The sequence below is a fragment of the Triticum dicoccoides genome, chromosome 5B, assembly GCF_002162155.2.
Source record: "Triticum dicoccoides isolate Atlit2015 ecotype Zavitan chromosome 5B, WEW_v2.0, whole genome shotgun sequence".
In the NCBI taxonomy this organism is placed as follows: Eukaryota; Viridiplantae; Streptophyta; class Magnoliopsida; order Poales; family Poaceae; genus Triticum; species Triticum dicoccoides.
In genome coordinates, this window is record NC_041389.1 from 595,173,787 (window position 1) to 595,183,022 (window position 9,236).

General features: G+C 47.2%; 1 pseudogene; it reads left to right on the forward strand.

Moving 5' to 3' along the window:
- Positions 1-8,963, forward strand: part of LOC119308048 — a 10,305-nt pseudogene extending 1,342 nt beyond the window's left edge.
- The last annotated feature ends 273 nt before the right edge of the window (positions 8,964-9,236 follow it).

The following is a 9,236-nucleotide window of genomic DNA, read 5'->3' on the forward strand; positions in this document are numbered from 1 at the left end:
CATCGCCATCACGGGTTCGTGCTAATTTTGAATGATTGCAGCAAAAAAGTTACCGGTGGTAGCTTCCACGATCGCCGGTTGCAGCACGTCAGAAACGCAACTCCTCCCGGCTAGCCTCGCCGGCCCGGCCTTCTCCCAACACAACACCGCAAGTCATCTTTGCGTCGTCCCTGAGGTCTGCACCCGCCGCCTCTTCCACGCCCCATCACGCGCGGCTATGGCGACATGAGCAGCACGAGTGCGCATCCATGGCGACGGGCGTGGCCATGGCGATGAGGTTGCAGCAAGAAGGCAGCGGGATTGGGTTTTAATGCTGCTTAGCAACGGGCGCGACGGTCGCGCAGCTGGGCGCGAGCCCACTGGCCGATGGTGCTTGCCGGGGAAAGAGGAAGGGAAAAGTTCAAAATAAACCTTAAACTTGTAGGTAAAAGCCCAATCGAACCCTGAACTTGTAATCCCGGGAATCAGCACATCAAACTCTTCAATCCCAGTCTATTTTAAACCCTAAGAACGTTTCCAAACAGGGATTGTGGACGCGCAGATCAAATACCGGGATTGCTGGCTGCAGACGCGATTGGGCCGGCCCATCGGGCGTGAAGCAATGTTTTTCTTTAATTCGTTTCTATAAGGCGCGACGTAAAAACAAAAGTAGACACTTCGGGGTATTGAACTTGCGACTAGGCGCTGCCGCCCTCCACCAGCCAGCCACCTGAGTACATAGCTGTTAGTGATATATAATTCGAAGCTCAAACATAGTTAATAACAGACCGCAAAGTCGGCATTGAAAACATTTTTTGAGAGCAACATTTTTAAACGTATTTTGTTTAAATCGCCAAACATTCTTTAAAGCGCAAACTTTTTCATCAAATTCCGAATATTTTGACAAAAGAACCATTTTTTGAAAACAATATCAGTTTTTTGTTCCCTTTTTTTGTTTTTTGAGGGAATTATTATTATTATTATTATTCGAGACCGGAGGGGAAGAATCCCTCGGTTTACTTTTATAGAAGAATTAGGTGAGTACGCGCTGGTATTGCGAGCACGGAGGCTCAAACCCAGGCGGGCAGGCATGCATCAGCCCATGCCTACCATCCCGGCTATGCCGTGGTTCTCGAGGGAATTATTTTCAAACCTGATTGTTTTTTAAAAAATACGCAATGAAATAAAATGTTCTATAATTTTGTAAAATATTTATTATCATTAAGAAAATGTAATACACGTGTTTGGAAAAAATGTTACCATGTCACATTTAAAAAATGGAATTTCTTGAATTATTTGCTTTAAAAAATAATAATGGGTATTTCAAAATTGCGCACATTTTGTTTCAGAAATATTTAAAAAAATCAGGAATGTTTTCATATATGAACGCTTCTGTTAGTTTTTTAAAATGAAGCCCTGTCTATAATCGCTAGCAGCCGTCGGGGTTACTGGTTAGGTGCGGTCTTTGCTAGTGTGTTGTCCTGAGTTCAACTCCTCCAACGTGTAACTTATTTTTGCGTTTGCTGGTATTTTTTGTCACTCCTAAGACAAGTGAGAACCCCTTAGGGGAAGACAAAGTGGGTACTTGTAGTTCTAAAAAGTGTGTATTGTCATTACGAAAATGTAAACTAGAATTTATTATTTTTACGAAAATGAAAAACAAAGAAAGAAAAACGAAAAAAACTAAAGAGAGTAGAGCAAGCGAGCGACTGTGCTAATGGGCCAGCCCAATTCGTCCTAATGTCCAGCCAGCCCCTGCCACGTCAGCAAATTATAACCTCACGCTGGATGATCATTGCTAGGGTTCATACCGAGAAAAGTTACAACCAGTATTGGTTCTATAGGAACATGCGAGTGGCATGGGATCTGGCAAAGGTAGTGAAGATCAAGCCATTAGAAGAGAACTTGTATACAATGCAGTTTGGCTGCTTGGGCGACTGGGAGCGTGTGATGGAGGACGGGCCATGGGCATACAAAGGGAAGATGGTGGTACCCGCACCATATGATGGCCTTACTAAGCCGTCGACGATAGAGCTCAATAAGGTTGATATTTGGATCCAGATTCATGACTTCCCGGAGGGTTACTTCTCCAAGATTAAGGCTCTGTCATCAACAGTCGGCGAGTTCATATATGCTGAGCCGAGCTCGCATGATTTTGAGGGGAACTTCGGCAGGGTACGTGTCAAAATCGATGTCACTAAACCCCTCAAGAATGCAGTGTCCCTAGTAATCAAGAAGAAGGACACAGTTCAGCGACTTATATTCAGGGTGAAATATGAGCGTCTCCCCGATTGGTGTGCGGTCTGCGGGTACCTGGGGCATTTTTCCAAAGAATGTGGTGATGGAGTTCACCCCCAAAAAGCATTGGTGTACAAAGATCTTAAGGCAACATGGTTCAGAAGTCCGGGTAGAGGTCCCGGTGAAGGGAGATCCCAATCAGAAGGAGGCAACACAAGAGGAGGCCAAGGGAGAGGCCGTTCTGGTCGCTCTGGAAGTGGCCGGGGCCGAGGGCAATATGGACACAGTAGCACAGATGATGCTGAAGATCTTGAAGCTGTGGCCCAGGGTTTGGATGTCACCATGCAAGACGCTGATGGTAACAGGAAGAGGGGAGCAGGGTCAGATCTGAAGGCAAATACAATCAAAGATGCAACTAAGGGGAAGGCAGATAAGCTCATGCTTCTTCCGCCTCCGGAAGGTCCTTTAAGTCCTTCGGCCAATCAGGAACCAAAAAGAAACAAGTTAAACACACAGACTCTGAGTGACTCAGCTGACGGGAAGATTTCAACATCAACTAAAAACTCTGATGCGCGTACGGCGGGCCCTCTAGTGGGGCCGCGTCGAGCGCAATGAGTCTCCTCTGCTGGAACTGTCGCGGAGCTGGCAAACCCGCGACAGTTCAAGAGCTTCGTGATCTAACGAGGCAATTTGCCCCCTCTGTGTTATGCATCCTTGTAACCCAATTAGAGGGCTCTAGAGTAGAGAGTATGGACGGTTCTTTAGGCTATAATAAGAGTTTTGCGGTGAGTAGCTCAGGAAGAAGTGGTGGATTAGGCATCTTTTTGGAACGATGAAATAAAGCTCGAAGTTGTTGGTTATTCTCGCTATCATATCGATGCTATGATGGATGAACTCATTGACTCCAAAACGAGAGTGACATTCATCTACGGAGAGGCTCAAGTAAATGAACGATACAAAACATGGGATATGCTCCGGGGTATAGTAGGCGCAAATGATATACCTTGGCTAGTATTGGGTGATTTCAACGAGGTAATCCAGGCGCATGAACATGACGGTGTTGGCCAGAGAAGCCAAGCTCAGATGGAGGCATTCAGAGACGCCTTGGACACGTGCGGCCTCTCGGACATAGGCTACACGGGAAACACATGGACTTTTGAGAAGAAGGTGACCGGGGGGACATACACAAGAGTACGACTTGACCGCGCGGTGGCTAACCCAGCATGGATGATTGCTTTCCCCACAGCAAGCCTGGAACACAAAACTGCCGCAACGAGTGATCACGTTCCTATCTACGTCGAGTACGTGCATGAGGCTGCATGCAATCGGGGCACACGGTCTTTTAAATACGAAATAGCCTGGGAGAGAGATGCGGGCCTCACGCCGCTGGTGGAGCATGCATGGGCTCGCGCCCCAGGGGAATCTGTCCACGACCTATGCGACAAGCTGTTGTCCCTCTCAACTGATTTGACTTCATGGGACAAGATGCACTTTGGGAATGTGCGACAGGAGATTCGGCGCCTCAGCAGTGAGCTACAGGAGATGTGCAGGATCCCAAGCAGATCGGGTCCGCTGCATGCAGAAATAAAAATAATCGACAGGTTAACAGAATTATATCACCGTGAGGAGATGATATGGCGGCAACGTGCTAGGCTGGAGTGGCTCATGCACGGGGACAAAAACACTTACTTTTTTCATCTTCAAGCGAGCCGATGAAGGAGAAAGAATCAAATCAAGGCTTTGCAGAAATCGAATGGGGAGCTCACCGATAATGTGAATGAGATGGAGAACATGGCCACTTTCTTTTATCAAAACCTGTATACATCGGAGGGAGTCCAAAACATGCAGCAGGTCATTGATATGGTACCGGTGAAAGTAACACAGACAATGAACGACATGTTGAATGCTCCTTACAGTAAGGATGAAGTGAAAACTGCGCTGTTTCAAATGTTCCCAATTAAGGCTCCAGGACCGGATGGTTATCCAGCGCATTTCTTTCAACATCATTGGGAAATTTGTGGTGACGATGTAACAAGGGTGGTCTTGAAAATAGCAGAAGGAACTGAATCTGCGAAATGCATCAATGAGACGATTTTGGTTCTCATACCAAAGGTAAAAAATCTAACACTACTGTCCCAGTTTCGGCCAATAAGCTTGTGTAACGTGTTGTACAAGATTGCTTCCAAAGTTATCTCTAACAGATTGAAGCTAGTTTTGCCTGACATCATATCAGTGGAGCAATCCGCTTTTGTCCCAGGCAGGTTGATCACAGATAACATCATCACAACCTATGAGTGTTTGCATTTTATGAAGATGAACAAGGCAAAGAAAAATCAATCTTGTGCTTTGAAACTAGACATGGTGGAGTGGCCTTACTTAAGGGCTATAATGTTGAAGTTGAGCTTTACTGAAAGATGGGTAAACATCGTTATGGGTATGGTAACAACTGTTGAGTTTGCAGTTTTGTTCAATGGCAAGAAGCTCAGTAGCTTTACACCTTCAAGAGGGATTAGACAAGGGGACCCGATATCTCCATACTTGTTCTTGTTAGCAGCAGAGGGCCTGTCGTGCCTTTTAAAATCCAAGAGTGAGTCATCCAATTTGGGTGGGCTACAGGTAGCGCTAACGGCGCCACTAGTAAACCACCTCCTATTTGCTGATGACAGCCTGCTGTTTTTCAAGGCAAACGGTGTGGGAGCTAATGAGGTGTACCATGTTCTTGATACTTACTGTCAGGCCACTGGGCAACGTATAAACTACTCAAAATCCTCAGTTTTTGTCAGCAAGGGGGTACCAGACTCCGTGAGACAAGAAATCAAGGATATATTGCATGTGCCAGATGAAACCCTAAACGAGAAGTACCTGGGAATGCCGTATGACATTGTTAACTCCAAAAATGGGGCTTTTAAATACCTAAAGGACCGTTTGTGGATCAAGGTTCAAGGGTGGATCGAGAGCACCTTGTCATCTGCGGGTAAGGAAGTGCTAGTGAAATCAGTTGCTCAAGCAGTCCCTGTCTTTTCAATGTCATGTTTTAAGCTGCCAAGGGGTTTATATGAACACCTAAACATGTTAATAAGGAAGTTCTGGTGGGGAAGTAAAGAAGGAAAACGGAAACCACGGTGTCCTGGAAAGCTATGACTCAGCCGAAGGGATTAAGTGGTCTGGGCTTCAAAGATTTTGAGTTATTCAATTTGGCGATGTTAGCCAGACAGGCATGGAGGATTCTCCAGAACCCAGAGACATTAAGCTCCCGCCTGCTAAAGAGTATATACTACCCGTCGTCCGATTTCCTCGATGCGACTTTGAGTAGCCACCCGAGCCAAGTGTGGAGAGCAATTATAGAAGGGAGAGATGTCCTGAAACAAGGACTGATAAGAAGAATTGGCAATGGGGAGACGACACAAATATGGTCACAAAACTGGATGCCACGAGATGAAATGCTCCGCCCGTACTGGTGCCTCTCACACGATAGGCCAACTATGATCTCTGAATTAATTGTTCACACAACGGCTTCATGGAATAAGCAGCGCATTGTTGCAACGTTCATGCCAATGGACGTTCAGGTGATTATGGGCATTCCGTTGTGCACACGGAATATACCAGGTTTCTGGGCATGGCACTTTGATAAACATGGTATTTTCTCAGTCAAGTCAGCTTATAACATGCTTGTGGCCACGAGACAGAGAAGAGAGGATTGGCTCGAGAGTAATGCAGGGTCATCTAGTTCCTCTGCGGAGCAGGGTGCGTGGAAGTCGTTATGGAAGACGAAAGTCCCGGGCAAGATTCATATGTTCATGTGGAGATTAGCTAAACAGTCTCTGCCTACAAATGATGTCCGTGCTCACAGACACATGGCAGATTCTAACCGATGTGGATTGTGTGGAAACCAAGACTCATGGCGTCATTCGCTACTGGAGTGTTCATCATCGCGAAGCATTTGGGCTTTGTCAGAAGAGGATATCACACATAAAATCACGACCACAACAGAACCTCATGCCAAGCAATGGTTATTTAGTCTGATGGAGGTGCTCCCCCACGAGAAATTTGTCAAGATGGTTGTAACTCTCTGGTCGATTTGGTATGCTCGACGGAAGGCAACCCACAAAGGGATCTTCCAGAGCCCTCTAGCAACACATCTTTTTGTTCAGAGGTTCGTTGATGAACTAGGGATTCTTGGTAATTCACAAAGTCGAGTTGTTCCAAACAATCAAGCCCCAGCCGTACGTCAACAGAAACCTAAAAGACCACCACCGGGCTTCTGCAAAATCCATGTCGACGCGGGGGTGCGATCACGAGGAGGATCTGCAGCTGCTGTGTGCAAAGACGAAGCGGGCAACTACATGGGTAGTTCGGCCTTAGTAAACGAGGGAAGCTTTGATCCAGCCACGCTGGAAGCAGTAGCTTGCCGTGAAGCTCTTTCCCTGGCGGAAGATTTGCATGTCAGGAAATTTGTGGTTTCCTCAGATTGCAAACAGATGGTGCAGGGCATGAACACGCGACCGCAAGGGCGATTTGAAGCAATCTTAAGCGAGATAAACCTTAAAGTTACCGAGTTTCAGTGTATCTTTAGGTTCGAGAGTCGTGCTGTAAATTATGAAGCATATAGTCTAGCGAAATTTTCCCTTTCTAGAGGTCCTGATCGTCACGTTTGGTTTGGTCTGTCCCATGACCAAGGACGCGTCCCACACCATGTGGATTATGATGAATAAAGTGGTTTTTACCCCTAAAAAAAGCAAATTATAACCTCACGGTTCAAAATAGACCGGAATTGAAGAGTTCGGTGTGCTGATTTCCAGGATTACAAGTCCAGGGTTCGATTTAGCTTTCGTCTACAAGTTTAAGGTTTGTTTTAGACTTTTTCCAAAGAGGAAAAAGGAAAAAAAAACTGGACGCAGGAGGACGTGGGATAGAAGTAAGACCTGTAGATCGAACACTTGCGACGTGACCGGCTGCGCGTTCTGCCGGCGCACGGGTTGTAAATGTTTACCTATTGGGAAAGCTAAACATTAATTAGAAAAAGTTGGCATGCTTTCCATTGAAAAAAGGAAGCAAATGATTTTTTAGGGTCAGCAAATAATTTCTTTGCGGAATGTGCAGACATATCATTTAGATTTGAGCTTTCCTAAGCTGAGACAACCTAGACAATTGACAATATAACAGTTGAAAAATAAACTTAAAGTGAGTAGAAAAAAATATAAAAAAACATAGTATGCGTCACAGAATCTCATCATTAATTAGAAAATTGGCATGCTTTCCATTGATAAAAAGGAAGCAAATGATTTTTTGTCTCAGATTTTTCCCTTTCGATTCGAGAACTGAAACTTGTCACGTATATATGCCTAGCAATCACCGAGCATAAATGGAGCCGATTCTTGTTTTTTTTTTTTACGGATGGAGCCGATTCTTGTTAGCGTGCATCAAGGAGAAGAATTGTCTCTCCATCCCGAAAGCAAGCGATGGACGCGACGAGGGACACAACGCAGTCCTGCTCCGGCGGCCAGGCGGCGCTCGCTGCCAGCCTCGCGAGTCGCCTCGCCGACGACAACGCGGACAGAAACCTGGTGCTCTCGCCGCTGTCCATCTACGCGGCGCTCGCGCTCCTGGCCGCCGGCGCGCGGGGCGCCACCCTTGACGAGATCCTGGGCGTCCTCGGCGCGCCGTCTCGCGCCGCGCTCGACGAGTTCCTCTCCCGCGTGGCGGAGGACGCGCTCAAAGACCACTCCGAGTCCGGCGGGCCGCGCGTCGCGTTTGCATATGGCGTGTGGACCGACCTCGCGTGCCCGCTGAAGCCAGCCTACCGCCACGCCGCCGTGAGCACGTACAAGGCCGATGCCAGCACCGTCGACTTCCGCAACGATCCCGAGGCGGCACGGGGCCAGATCAACGCGTGGGTCGCGCAGGTCACGGGTAACCTGATCGGCTCCGTCCTTCGCCCGGGATCCATAACGCCGCTCACCCGCGTCGTGCTCGGCAACGCCATGTACTTCAAGGGCAAGTGGGAGAAGCCCTTCGACAAGGAGGACACCGCCAACAAACCCTTCCACCCGCCGCACCGTCGAAGTGCCATTCATGAAGAGCTGGACTTCCCAGTTCATCGCGGTGCACGAAGGGTTCAAGGTGTTCAAACTCCGGTACCGAATGGCTCAAGCGCAAGGTAATCCGTTTGTCCATTCACAGTCACGATCATTTCATTCGCGGGTCACACTCATGCATTACATCTTCCTAACCTGTTGACAGCGTGGCGCGCCGATCGTAACAAGCGTACGCAGTTTTCTATGTGCATCTTTCTTCCAGATGCCTTCGACGGCTTGCAGAGCCTGGTCGACATGATAGCATCTCAACCTGGTCGACATGATAGCATCTCAACCAAGCACCTGCCCGAGGAGAAGATCGACGTTAGGAAGTTCCGGCTGCCCAAATTCAAGCTGTCCTTCCACAACAGCCTCGTCACCGTTCTCAAGAAGCTGGGGCTTCAGTTGCCGTTCAGCGACCAGGCCGATCTGTCTGACATGGTCCAGAGTGACGTCATCCACAAGGCGGTCATCGAGGTAAACGAGGAAGGCACTGAAGCTGCAGCCTCCACATTAATGCATGTTGCAGCTGGATGTTGTGCAATGCCGCCATCGCCACCTCCTCCGGTGGATTTCCTAGCTGACCATCCGTTTGCGTACTTTATAGTGGAGGAGGCGACCGGCACAGTCGTCTTTGCGGGACACGTCCTCGACCCTTTTAATGAGGACTAGGTCATCTCATGCTCATGATTTTATTTTGATTTTTGTTTTTGCAAATGATGATTTTGTTTTGATTTGGATTTGGATCCCAGTTGGCATAATAATAATGATATGGTTTCATGTTATTTTTTCTATGTGATGATGTGAATGTACTTTGGGCCTTTTGTTTTTTCATTTGATTTCAATTGAAGAATTGTGTGAATGACATTCATTCAAGGAATTTTGAAGCGTTTAATTCCACTATGTTACATAGTTGTTTTCGGTATAATATGTAAACGACAACAA